This window comes from Furipterus horrens, unplaced genomic scaffold (genome assembly GCF_987537825.1).
Source record: "Furipterus horrens unplaced genomic scaffold, mFurHor1.1.pri manual_scaffold_6, whole genome shotgun sequence".
NCBI classification, from domain to species: Eukaryota; Metazoa; Chordata; class Mammalia; order Chiroptera; family Furipteridae; genus Furipterus; species Furipterus horrens.
In genome coordinates this window covers 71,295,909-71,309,669 of record NW_028327176.1, presented here as the reverse complement: position 1 = coordinate 71,309,669, position 13,761 = coordinate 71,295,909, and the positions used below count along the sequence as shown (strand labels likewise).

At 52.0% G+C, this 13,761-nt stretch overlaps 1 long non-coding RNA gene across 1 annotated transcript in view; it reads right to left on the bottom strand.

Moving 5' to 3' along the window:
• Nucleotides 1-13,530, bottom strand: part of LOC150006468 (uncharacterized) — a 144,678-nt gene extending 131,148 nt beyond the window's left edge. Inside the window, exon 1 of the long non-coding RNA XR_016511756.1 lies at nt 13,441-13,530. This is a non-coding gene — a long non-coding RNA (uncharacterized LOC150006468). The remainder of the gene's footprint in view (nt 1-13,440) is intronic.
• Nucleotides 13,531-13,761: the final 231 nt, after the last annotated feature.

The following is a 13,761-nucleotide window of genomic DNA, read 5'->3' as shown; positions in this document are numbered from 1 at the left end:
CTTGTTAAAGGGCTGAAAAAAAAGTGACGGTCACATGTGGCCCACGAAGCTGGAAGAGTTCACTCTCTGGTGACTCCTGAACTTGAATGGCTCTGGGGCGGTGCCCTCTGGGTCCTTGGAGCACCTGCTGCCACATGAGCACTGAGGGCACCACACCGCGTGCCCCTGAACTGTGACCAGGCCTGCACCCACCAGGAGACAGGCACTTAATACTCGCTGAACAAAGGCGTTAACGGAACAGACCAGCTTGGGGACAGACTGGGAAGCACACGGAGCACCAGGGCTCAGGCCTTCAGCAATGAACCGCGATGGAGTCGGTCAGAGGGCCAACACCGGTGCGTCACGTTCGTTTGCACGTTGCATGGTAACCGTGTACGTCACCTCCGAGGCTGAGACCCGAGCATGGACTTTACAGGTAAGGACACTGGGAAGTACAGAAACAAAACCATCTGTCCAACGTCGCGTGACCGGAGACAGAGCCAACACTCACACCGGGGTCTTCTGCTACCTAGATGAGATGTTCTTTCTGTGAAGAAGACCTGCCCTCCTCCACAGACGCCTTCAATCCCTAACACCTGAGGCTTCAGGGGAGGGGCAGAATTTAATTTCTGGCTCACTGTTTAGTTTTTATAATTTTCCACTTAATGCGACTTTTGGTAAACAAACAAAACAAAAATTAAAAGGAGAGGCTTATAAAATAAGCACTAGGCTAAATGGCCTCGGAATAACCACAAACTAAAACTGTCTTTCCTTCCTTGGTCTTTAATCAGTCCCTGAGAGAGTAAAACCAAACAGCTTAACTAGTGAATGCCACCAGAACGGGGCAGCTGCGGTCCCAGCACAAGCCCTCACACACCCACTGAGCCCGCACCCTGGCGTGGATGCCTCGCTCTTCCTCAGGCTTCAGCCTGGGCGCAAGCTGGTCGGTCCTGCATCAGCACCTCACCCTGAGCCAGGGAGCAGCACACATCTTTCCAGAGGCAGAAACTCAATGTTGGAAACTCGCCCTGAACGCTGTGGTCCAGCGGGGCAGGCGTCGTCCTGCAAAGCAAGGGGCTGCCAGTTCAACTCCAGGTGAGGGCACAGGCCTGGGTTGAGGGTTTGGTTTCCGGTTCGGGACGCATGTGCCACAGGCAACTGATCGATGTTTCTTACCTTCTCTTTCTCTCTCCACTCCCCTCTCTTTAAAAATAAAAACATAAAATCTTTATAAGAAAATAACATAAAATATTAAAAACTATTAACTAAAAACTTAGGCTACTCTATTACTCAAATCTATTCTGCATAACCAGGGTATAAATCACACAGAGGTGGCGTTTAAGGAGCTCGGAGCCCAGAAGTTTCTAAGTCAGACCAAGATCTCAGCCACAATGAGCCATGACACAAGTCTACTAAAGACGACATTCCAAAGAGCTGGTTTCATGCACAACATATTTCGTGACTACCATCCAATTTTAGAAATAAGTCACAACAAGGTACATCAAACAAATTCACTCATTTGGAATTTATCAAACACTTCAAAGAAATGTTAGTAGAAATTAGAAAATATATCTAAATATTAAACATTTATTGAATGGAACAATAAGTGCCTTATGAACTAAATAAAAATACCTCACATCAAAATTTAGCCCTCAAGTAAAGAAAGCTTCCTTAAATGAGACAAAAAAAAAAAAAAATCTAATCATCAAAGAAAGTATTGATAAAGATAGTATTAAAATTAAGAACGTTAGTTCCAAGACACCAAAATAAGAAGACAAACCACCATCTGGAAGAAATGAAAAAGGACTATTATAATCCACATGTAGAAATAACAGCTACAAATCTAATAAGAAAATCAAAAGAAAAAGAAAATTAGGCCAATGACTTCACCAGTCCTTCCTAAAAGAGAAGAGAGATGGCCAATAGACTAAAAGAAGCTCAAAAGCATTGGTAATAAGGGAAATTCAATTTAAAAGCCACAATAGATATTATTACACACTCGACATAATGGCAAAACTAAAAAAAAAAAAAAAAAAAAAAGCCAGACCAAATAGACGACTGGCCAGGACGTGGAGCCAGGAGGCAGCCTCCTTCTACGAGAGGGAATGTAAATTGGTACAAGCACTTGGAAAGCAACTTGGCAGCCAGGAGTCACCCTGAAGGCCAGCCAGCGGGCACCCAGCAACGCTCTCCTGGGCAGGCAGGCTGGACATCTGCTCACGTGGGCAGCGAGGGGACATGCGCGCACCGCCGTGTCTGCAACAGCACAAGGCTGGAGACCACCCACCCGCCCATCAGCTGTAGGCCAGATGACGCAACAGGGAACGTGAATGAACATGACAAGTGCATCCATCGGGGGAGTCTCAAATCAGCTGAGTGCAAAACAGGAGTCCTATAAAACCGCAGAGTGCGACTCCCCTAGTATCAAGTTCAAGGACAACAAAATGGGCACAAAGATAAGAAATGATAAACCGATACTCAGGCAATGCCGATGTTTTCAGCCCTAGGGATACAGCACTTCTGACCTCAGAGAAAGAAAATGAAAACACGTAAAATACAAACAATATCACATGGTGGAAAGGGCTGGGAGGAGAGGAACCCAAGGGGGCGGAGGGGATGGGCGGGGAGCGCCCGGCGGCCCTGAGGGGCAGGCGCACTCCGCGTGACGCAGCGCCACAGGTGCCCAGGTGCGCACCCTTCCCTCTGGCCCAGAGCGGCCTGCTGTGGCCTGGCCCCTCTGGCCCCGTCATTTGTTTTTGTTCCGCCCATGAGCTAAAATTGGTCTTCATCTTGCGTATGATTAAAGAAACTGTTAAGAGAATAACTACACTGAATTGCACGTGGGACCAGAAATAAAACTGTATTGGAACCCAGCTAACTTGTTCCTGTCCACACCACCCCTGGCTGCTTTCACACGGCCCAGGCAGGACTGAGCCCTGTGACAGAGGCCACAGGCGGCCCAGAGCCCTGAAACATTTACCGTCAGGCCCTCATGGAGCAAGTCTGCCAGCCCTCCAGCGGGGACGTCGGTGGGGCTCGGTGCCCACCCTCCACACCCACGGCCAGCACTCCTGACCTAGACGAGTAGCTTACCCACATCTTACTTCATCCCTCTTCACGATCTCATAAAATCGTTCTGCGAAAAAGACTAACACATTAAGCAGACTTCTCTGATGAACTTTGCTCTAATAAAGGCTATGGCTTCCCCCACCCGCTAAGGACCACGTTGAAACAGCAGGTCTGTACTGCACTGCTCCCAGGAGCCTTACGCCTGGACAGCGAAGCACAGCACAGCTGCCATGCGTTCCGACTCGAGTATAAAGCAGACAGGCAGGTGGAAGGAAGGAAGGACGCAAGTCTGCCTTCTGGATCCAGGTTCCAGTTTATGGAGAGACCTCACGGCCTTGCTCAATACTCAGGTCATCAGGACCCTTGGACACATCACTGAGTCACCAACTCAGTGCAGGGCCTTAGAAAAGCCACAGAGCTACTGATTCCTTCCCCCTCTTAAAGACACAGCATAAATCATCGCGTCAGGTTTCAGCAGGGGCCCCAAATCTGCCCAATGGTAGCATGTATGTCTCCAAGGCAAGTACCTCCACGTATTTTAAATATCGACTGGTACCTCTAAATCGTCGGCGGCGGCAGCCGTCCGTCTCGAGAGACGATGGTGTAGCTTCTTAAGAGTCTATCTGCACTAAATACAGTTAATATTAATTAACTAGTAATTGTTTGGGGGCAGTATAAGGGGACTGAATGGTAATGGAAAAATACAATAGAGATTAAATTAAAAAGTAACAGTTGTTGAAGGTGGTGATGAACACACACACAGGGAGTTCATGACAACATTCTGTTTTGCATGTCTGAAAACTTACACCAAGTTTTACCATAAAACTGAAATTACATTTTGACTTGAATTATAACTAAAGTAGAATACCCATGTAATAGAAACTGTCACACCATTCCCATCTGTGGATCTTTCAAAATCCTTAGTACAAAATCATTTTTCCATCATTCTTACTACTGGCAACTGAAAACGAGATGCTGATTTAAAAACCTACGTGAAGACACACATTGCAGCTTGTGACCCTAACAGAAAAGGAGGAAGCTGCCATCGGTGACTGAGAAAGTGGAAGGACCTGCGCCTTCTCGGCCAGGCCCACACACAGCATGGCACCTGGCCTAGAGGGAAAGTCTTGTCCTGACTGCAAACACACTCCCCAAAGACTGGAGCTTGGTGAGCTGCAAAGAGGCTCCAGCGCACCCCTAACAACACCACCACCCTCACCGAGTAACAGAAGTCACTGAGGGAATGGACAGAGTATCCTTTCAGGTCTTCTCCTCAGGATCTTGGCTCACACCTGCGGCCTCTGCCCCCCACCTCTCTTGCTACGAGGATCTAAGCTGAGGTGCAGTGAACCCCCTCTTCGCATGTCCCACCTCCAATCTGCTGCGCGTGTCTTCCACCCGGAACGCTCTCCCCTCCCTTCCCCTTCCACAGGCTACTCCCCCCAACCCCCCCAGAGAGGGGGTGCAGCCAACCTGCAGCCCCCACCGGACCCTGCAGCTTTGCAAAGCACTGAAACACGGTGCTGCAGCGCCTGCCGACGGGACCATGACCCAGAGGGCAGGGGTCCACACCAGCTCCTAGTCAGTCAGCGTTCTCAGTGCAGCTCAGTTACACTGGCGACACCGGGGAGCTGGCTGTCAGCTTCCCCTCGGTGCCCCAGCCGCACCCCCCACCCCACCCCCCGCCTGAGCGCCCCACCCCCGCCCCCCGCCCCGCGGCAGGCTCTGGGGAGGCTGCATGACAAGCTGACCGGACGCAGGGCTCCATCACCCCCGCTGCAGCTGCAGGCCAGCCTCAGAGAAGGGCACACTTTCAGCAGCAAGGACACCTGCGCCAGTGGCTCCGCTGCAGACCGGGCGCCACGGCAAGGCCTGGGGAGGGGCTCAGTACGGCCAGGGCTGTCCAGCAGGACTTGGGGGGACAACAAAAATGTCCTACCCTGGCTGGTGTGGCTCAGTGGGTTGAGCACCAGCCTGTGAACCAAAGGGTCGCTGGTTCAATTCCCAGTCAGGGCACAGGCCTGGGTTGCAGGCCGGGACCCCAGTTGTGGGTGCAGGAGAGGCAAACCGCACATGGATGTTTCTCTCCCTCTCTTTTTCCCTCTCTTTAAAAATAAATAAATAAAATCTTTTTTTAAAAAAAGTTCTCTCTCTGCTTTGTCCAGTGCAGTAGCCACTAGCCTCATGTGGGAACTGAGCACTTGACCAAAGGCTAGTGTGACTGTGGGACAGAACTTGTAATCTAATTTCCAGTGGCCATTATAGGAGGTGGCAGGTCCAAGGCCAGACACTAGGCAGCGGAGCAGAAAGGAAAAAGCTTCCTGCTGTTACTTGGTCCAACCCTCCTCTGAAGAAGAGTTAAAAAAATGGGTAGAGTACCTTAATCTCAAAAGCAACCAGGGACTGACAAGACAATAAGGAAGCACCTGGAGAAAATAAAAGTGAATCAGGAACCTGAGGAGATGAACAAGCACAGAAGCCATTTGCCAATTCTGACATTTTCAACTTTCCTTTTCCCGGCAGCACAGAGAAGGAGATGGAACTCACAGGCCGGGTTCCCCCAAGTGTCTAATTTGACCCAATCACATGACCCCAAGGCCACAGAGCTCAGGTGAGAGCTGAAAGAAGCGAGCCATCCCTGGAGGAGGTCACAGCTCAGGGGGGTGGGGGGGGGTCCAAGGCACCTCGAATCTTGAACATGAGTTGAGGTGACCCCAGTCTGATTGACACAGAAACAAACGCTCTCTGAAGGCAGCTACCTCCACTCCAGGCCTCAAGAGTCCTACAAATAACTTGGATCCATGCGCCACACCATAAATAAAAATTATCTGGAAATGAATCATCGACCTAAATGTAAAACCTAAAACTACAAAGCTTCTAGCAGGGGAAAATGAGAGAAAACCTTTGTGACCTAAAATTAGGCAAAGATCTCTTAAATATGACACCAAAACACCACAATCCATAAAACAAACTGAGAAATGGGACATCAACAAAATATGTAACTTCTGTCTTCAGGACAATGAAAACACAAGTCACAGCACAGGACAAAGGCAGTGTTTGCACCTGATAAAGGACTTGTATCCAGAATATATAAAGACTCCATCAGGGACAAAAACAGTGTAACAGGCAAAATCTTTGAACACCAAAGATACAGGGACAGCAAATGAGCACATGAAAGGACACCCAACGTGACTGGGAGTTTGGGAAACGTCAATTAAAACCACAGTGCCACGGCATTAGATACCTAGTGCACTGGCTGAAAGGTTGAGGCTGGCCATTCAAGTGCTGCCCAGCACAAATCCAGCCGCTGCTGCCGGGAAGGTGAAACGGCACAGCCCCTCTAGAACAGTGTGCACCTTCTTAAAAAGCTACACATGCACCCACCATTCCCATGGAGCCTTACACAGAAACACCCCTAGACTTTATCTGCAATACCCCCAAACAAGAAACAATTCTCGCCACATTGATCGATACATTCAATGTCATCCCAAACACATGCAGAAACATTTTTGTGGAAGTTGACAAGTGACGCTCAAACACGTACAAATGTGTAAAGGGCAAGGGCAGCCAAGGCACACTGGAAGGAGAGCCAAGTGGGCCGAGTGCCACCGCGTGCTAAGACATTGTCAAGCTGCGGTAACTCAGGCAGCTCAGGACCAGCAGAACTGAACAGAGTCCAGGAGCAGATGCGTATGTGTGGGGGCCTTTCATTCACCACAAAGGTGGCACTGCAGAGCACTGGGGGAAGGACGCTCCGTGTCGGGACAACTAGATGTCCCCATGTTAATGAAACTGGACCCTTCTTCATACTAGACACCGAAACCAAGTCAACTGAATTACAAAGTTAAAGGAGAAAGGCAAAACTATGAAGCATTTAGAAAACAGCAGCCCTGGCTGGTGAGGCTCAGTGGACTGGGCGCCAGCCTGCAAACTGAAGGGTCGCCAGTTCGATTCCTGGTCAGGGCTCGTGCCTGGGTTGAGGGCCAGGTCCCCAGTTGGGTGAGTGCAAGAAGCAACCAATTGGTGTTTCTCACACTGATGTTTCTCTCTACCTCTCTTTCTTCCTCCTTTCCCCTCTCTCAGAAAATAAATAAATAAAATCTATAGAAAAGAAAGTAGCAAAGGAATTAATTCATGATCTCAGGGTAGAGAAAGACATGAGAAGTGTCAACTATAAAGGAAAAGACTGATACACTGCACCAAACTTGAGAACTCTGTTCATCACCAACAGCAGAAGCCCACCACGGGGCCAGCGAAGGCACCTGTGACCAAGTGGGAGAGACAGAGGCAAAGCTCATAACCAGCCAAGGACTGCTGAACACGTAAAGGGGGTGCAAGCCGTTTGTAAAACCCTAGTAGCAAAATAGGGGCACTGTGTGAATCAGGGAATGGCCAAATGGCTGGTAAATGTATAAAAAGATATGCAACCTCCTTCTAACCAAGAAAAGGCTGTTCAAAACCACAAAGTGGTAATACTATAGAAACCACCAGAAGTGGGGGCGGGGCAGGAGGTCAGAGCCTGGCTGCAGAAGCCAGCAGCGAAGCTGGACAACGGCTGGGCCACCAGGAGACTCGTGGACTGGCCTCTCCAGAGCGGCTCCTCAGGCCAGGCACTCGGAAGCACATATGATGGGGCTCACAGCCTACCACTGACCGTGAACTCTGACCTTAGTTTCACTTGGCCGACTTTAAGGAGAAAGCAAGTGTGCCCAGCCCATTCTCTGTCTTTGCCTGCACAAAACTGAGCGGCTGACTACCAGTTTCCTCACGTGGAAACATCCTCTCATGGTTTGGGGATTACACTTAATTCCATCCGTCTATCCCTAATTCTTCTCCAGCTTTGTAACAACTTTCCTGCACTTAAAGACCCGATCCCACAAAGCCCCACAACAAAGCCATTGACTCTAGTCTTTGTAAGCGACTCCCTTCAGGACCTCAGGAGGAGAGACTGACCGCCCACCTACTCCAGCGGCATGAGGACCCTTGTCCCTGAGTGCACATGAGTCCGTTTGCCAACAGGTGCACCGAACCCTCCGTAAGACCTAAAGATATGAGACATCACCAATCCCAGCTTTGTACATTGTGAAACTTTTATTTAGCCTTTCTCCTTAAAAAAAAAAAAAAAAAAAGACAGGACAAAAGGCAAAACAAAATGTATTCAAGCTAGATAAGAGTTTAATGCTAGGCAGAGAATCAATTCACACACCATTTCACTAGTCACCCCAAGACTCGGCAATCACCCTGACTCTTGTACAAGCGCGCCCATTTTTCAGCACCGAAACAAAAACACCAGGGAGCTGTGCCTTAAGCACTCTCTTGTACACACACTCTCCTGCCGTTTGCCAAAAGCTACAAGTACAGGAACCACACAAACTGCTATTTCAATGTAAAATTGTTCATTTAAAATTGTTCACTTTGAAATCAGGATTCAAAAGAATTAAGTAGTCTCAGCATAAAACATTGGAAATCACTCACCAAAACTAATTGTTAAGGTCTTCCCAAAACTCTCAACATGCTGAAAAACATATTAAAGAGTCCTGAAGTGAAGCCAATCTCATTAGCAAATCTAAGGGGTCAAAAGAGACTGTCCACACGCCTCCACGCCTCCACACCGCTCTGCCTACTGGCCCCACCCAGAGTCCTACCGGGCGGCAAGGCGGGGCCTGCGCAATCCTCCGTGCCCGGGAGGGTGGAGAGCGATGCCGCCATCCTGGGACCCCACTTCAGCCACAGCCAACAACTGGAGCTCACTGAACGTGTGTGCGTGTGCGCATTTGTGCGCCCCCGCACCATGCAGAGCAAGCCTCAGAGGGAACTGGCTGAGGAAGAACCACCTGCTTTCTACCCAAACGCTGACCTTCCTCACAGAAAGTGAAGGTAAGTCACCTGTTGCTCTCAAAATGTCTGATCTGAATGACAGTAAACACACACCGAGCAGGTCGGGGAAGCTAGCACGCACAGGAGGAGGAGGATGGACCTGCGCAGGGGGCCCAGGGCACGCTGCACACCGCGCAAAGCAGCCGAGGAACACAGCTGCCCACCGGCAGGTGTGTGAGAATGTCTGGGCCCATCACCAAGGTCCTGTTCTAAGTCCTGCTCATTCAGTGTCACCTTGTGCCGTTTTCTGTCTTCAGAACTTAGAACGACGCCTAAATAAGCACCGGAGCTATTCCTACAAGATCAATTCCAAGGGGGAAAAAAGACCATTTCCAAATTGTAAAGGGGCAGAGCAGTCTTTTCCTGGCCCAGTCACCTAAAATAAAGCAAACAGTGAAATCACAGACAGTCCAAGTTCTTCCCTAGTATCAAGTCCTCTGCAGCAACAAACGCGGCCACAGCCAGCTGGCAATGCAGCAGCGGCTCCCCTGCAGCCCCAGCGCCTCGGCGCCCTTCGTTCAGCAAGTGGGCACTGTGTCAGACACGGGGCACGCACGGTGCGCAAACCAAAGTGCCTGCCCTCGTGGCGCGCAAATACCATGAGAAGACAAACCACCCACTAGAAGTACGTAATGCACAAAACCGCTGACGCTTCTCTCCAGTCCGGCAAAGACAAACACATGGCACTTCGGTCACGAGTGGACGCAGCGAGCCCTGAGAGCCCCCCAGGTCCCAGCCACCAGACGCAGGGCCTTCCGTACAGAACATGGGAGCGGGCGCGCACGGAGGCAGGCGTGACTTTCAGGTTCTTCGAAGCCTTGATGTTGGTCCCGACCCCAAATACGGGAGCAGAGTGTGTCCACCGGAAAAAGCAGGATGGGGAATTCTAAACTGGTGACAGCGAGCACCGTCACTTCAGAAACTTAGAGCAGCAACGTGTTGATAAATACTAGGCTCACAACAGGGGGCTTAGAGCTGGGGGAGGCACGCTTCTCCCTTCGGCACGCCTTGCTCCCCACAGAACTGTGCTCATAGACAACGCTGACCCCCAAAATCTCACCAGTGAAAGGACGGTGAATGCAGAAGTCACTGAAGTGCGTCCTTTGACAAATAAGAAGCATCTTATTAGAGCACAAGGCACTAATCATTTTTATTCAACTAGTTCTTAATTAATTTAAGATAATTGAACAATTTAGCTATTTCATTAAAGTGTTTACTTATGCTATGTGGGCCAGATTAGAGCTTCAAGGTCTGAAAGAATCAGATTCAAATACAGAACACAATGACTTCAGCAGCTGCCCCTGCACACACCCGCACTCCTTCCGGAGACTGAGGGTGGGACGGCCCCGGCTGCCCCTCCCCAGCGAAGAGCTGGCCCTGTCAGTCCCTCCAGCCTTGCCAGCCAGGACCCGCTGCTCTGGGTCTGAGAGAGCCAGGGCAAGGACCCTTGCTCCAGCCTGCAGTGTTGCAGGCACCACATGCGGGTGTGACCAGCGCCACAGCTCCAGCTCCAGGGAGGAGGGAAGCAGCTGCAGCCTCAGGGCCTGGGCTCAGGTCTGGCCAGCAGAGCCCCTCCCAGGTTTACCTACCTATAAAAAGGCGGTGAGGCCTACCGACAACACGTGTACCCACACGGTAATGTCACATGTATCACCCTTTCACTGCGTACCATTCAAATGTATAACTTAAGTCATTTTTCTTGTTCTGGCAATGTACGTCCATAAAACTTAGGTAGGATTACTTTAATTAAATACAAAAGTTTGTGAGGAAACAACTTCATGTTCTTAAAAATAGTTAAAACTTCATCATGATGCGACCAGGCTTTTTCTCTGAAGCTTCCAACTGCTGAAGAGCGGCGACCGGTGCCCAGGCAGCATGGCTTGGTGGGTCGCACGTCATCCCGCACACCCAAGGTCGCCGGATTCCCCGTCAAGGCGCAGGCCTGGGTTGCGGGCCAGGTTCCTGGTGGGGCCTTGCGGTTGCGAGCATGGGACAAGCAACTGACCAGTGTTTCTCTCCCTCTTTCTCCCTTTTTCCCCCTCTGTCTACAAATAAATAAAATCTTTTTTTTTTAAGTGCGAATGGTACCACTTGGGCAAAAACATCTATTTCCTACTTCTGTCTATAAATGATGGCATGATTTATAGACTATAACTGACGGTATTTGCTAAAAATCCCACTTAAACTGATATATTATATATGCTTACCTAAATTTATTTTCATCACAGAGCCTAGTAAAACAATTGTTATGGAAGGAAACAGAGGGGGCTCCTCTGCTGCTTCCCGATCAGACACACAGAGCGCCCAGAGGGAGAGAGCCATAAAGGGCTCCGGTTATCTAGGACTCAACACTGTTTACAAAAGAGATGGAAAAATCCCTCACCCTGCAGGACAGTGAGCACAGGTGCCCCCAGCAGCCTCCAGGGCACCCCCAAGGGCAGACAAGCAACGTGATGTGTGAATGCTCATTTGCATTCAGAAACTTCCTGAACTTTATTACCACTGACTCAAATAAGGCCATTTATTTTGTGCAAATACTTTAAATAATTTATATAGGCATCAATAAAAAGTCTTAAAAGACTTTTATAGCAAATTTTTGCTAGTTATTTAGGGACTTTTTTGAGGGGAAACCGTAATGAGAATATGTTCTTCAACAAGCTTTAAGACACAGTACTACAGAATCAAACTTCCGATTTTTTAGCGAAAATCCTCATTTCGCAAGTATGATGACAATAACAGAACTTTTAATGCTACTGAGATGTTTTAATTACGCTGATTGGCAGGATACTGGTCACCTGGGTCCCTAGGTTCCCAGGGAACACCTCCACGTTGAGGGACCTGTCAGCCCCACTGGGTGCACAGCACCCACCGTCAACTCACCAGCCGTCGCCCCGTACCTGGCCGGCTACTGAAAGTTAAAACAAGGTTTAATCTAGCTGAAAACCTGTCTCACCTGGAAACGTTTCCTTTCTAAAGTTAAGGATTGACACACTGTATATCACACTTCTAATGGAATCTTTTATTGCCCTTAAGACAATTTTTAATTATTTTCCCAAAATGAGGTGTCAAAAGAGGCACAGGTCCCATCTCCTCTAGGAGTCCCAGTACCTGCCCCCACCGTCCACGCGGAGTTTTGCATTCCGTGTCTGGGCTCTCCTGGTCACACGGGTCCGCGGCACGGAGGTCGCCATGGCACCGAGTTCCCCGTGGCACCGAGGTCCCCGCAGCACGGAGGTCCCCGGGCTCGGAGGTCCCCTGGCTGTGGCCCCCAGAGGGCACGTGGGCTTACAGCCTCCTCCAGGGTCCCTCGCGGAGCTGGGCTGCGTGGTCGCGCCCACGCGTTCCCTGGAGCACTCAGAACAGCGGACCTGGCCGCGTCTGCAGCCTTGGCCCCCACAGGCGTCCACAGGGCCGAACAATAAGCCCGGCTCGAGTCCCCTCGGGGAGAGTCACAGACACAAAACCATGTGCTCCTACCGACACTGAAACACAACTTCCTCCCCGGTCCGAAGCCCACGCGCGGGGCTCAGGATGGAGTCAGAGCACATCGGGGGCCACAGTGCCGTCCGGGCTGCCCCTCAGCAAAGGCAAACTGCAGGCTAAGGGGCGTCTCGGGGGTCACCTCACCCCCAGACCCACCCCACCCCGGTTCCTGGGCTTCGGAGGCGGCATAGCTGCCCGGGGCGCGGCCGTGTGGTCCGCAAATGACTCTGCTCACGACGCACTTTACAACGTGGGGGGGGGGGGGGTGCTCTGCACTTCCTTCCCAACGGCCACGGCCCGTGTACTCCCACCAGGAAACGTTCACCTCCCGGGAACAAACCCCGGTGCCGGGCGCCCCACACACAGACCCTCTGGCGCTCGCGCCGCCGCGGCCCCACGGTGAGCACAATCCCGCTCCCAGCTCCGCGGCCCTGCCCAGCCCCAGCTGCAGGCCGACTTGGCGAGAACGGGACTCTGCTGGAACGGTAAAAAAAAAAATTCTTTTTCCTTTCTCCCCGTAGCGCATGAAGCTGCCAGATCCCGCAGCTCACTAACACCAAGGAGCACCCCACACCTCGACGAAGAGGGCCGCCCGCAGAGAACCGAAAGCTGAGCCGCAGGTAGTCCGGGCTGTCCCGCCGAGGGCAGCGGCGGCGGCGGGGCGGCGGGGGCGGCGGGGCGGGGGCCAGCCCTCCCTGCCCTCGGGCCGCGGAGCCTGCGCTCCGGGACCCCGCGTCCCTGCGGATTTCCCTTCCTCCTCCTTCCTCTCTCCCCTTCTGTTTTGGAGGCACTTGGCCGGCCCGGCTGAGGCCGCCCCCAACCCCCGGCCTCCCGACGTCCCCCAGCCAACCCAAGCCCCAGGCCTCCCTACGTCCCCGGGCCTCCCGCAGCCCCCGGTCTCCCACAGCCCCGGCCTCCCGCCACCGCGAGCCCCGCCTCGCTCGGCCCTGCACCCTCAGGCCGCGGCCCTGCCAACCACCAGCTCCGTGTGTCGGCCCCCCGCCCGCGCCCCGGCCCCGACCCCGCACTCACTCAGACCGCGCCTGGCGCCGGGAGCCGAACATCGACGACAACTGGGCGGCGTCGCGGGTGGACCGGCCGCGCTCCCTCCCACGCCTCACGCCGCGGACGGCGTCCCGGGCGGCGGGCTCGCGCCCTCGGAGTCGTGCTGCGCGTGCGCGGCGACCGGCGGAGGCTTCCGTCTGCCCCTGGCCCGTGCCGCGGAGCCCCACCTCGCCCGTGGCTTACATTTTAAAAAAATTTTAAATCATTGACTTGAGAGAGAGAGAGAGAGGAGGAGGAGGAAGAGAAGGAGGAGGGAGTGAGAGAGAGCGAGAGAGAGATGGTTGGTTT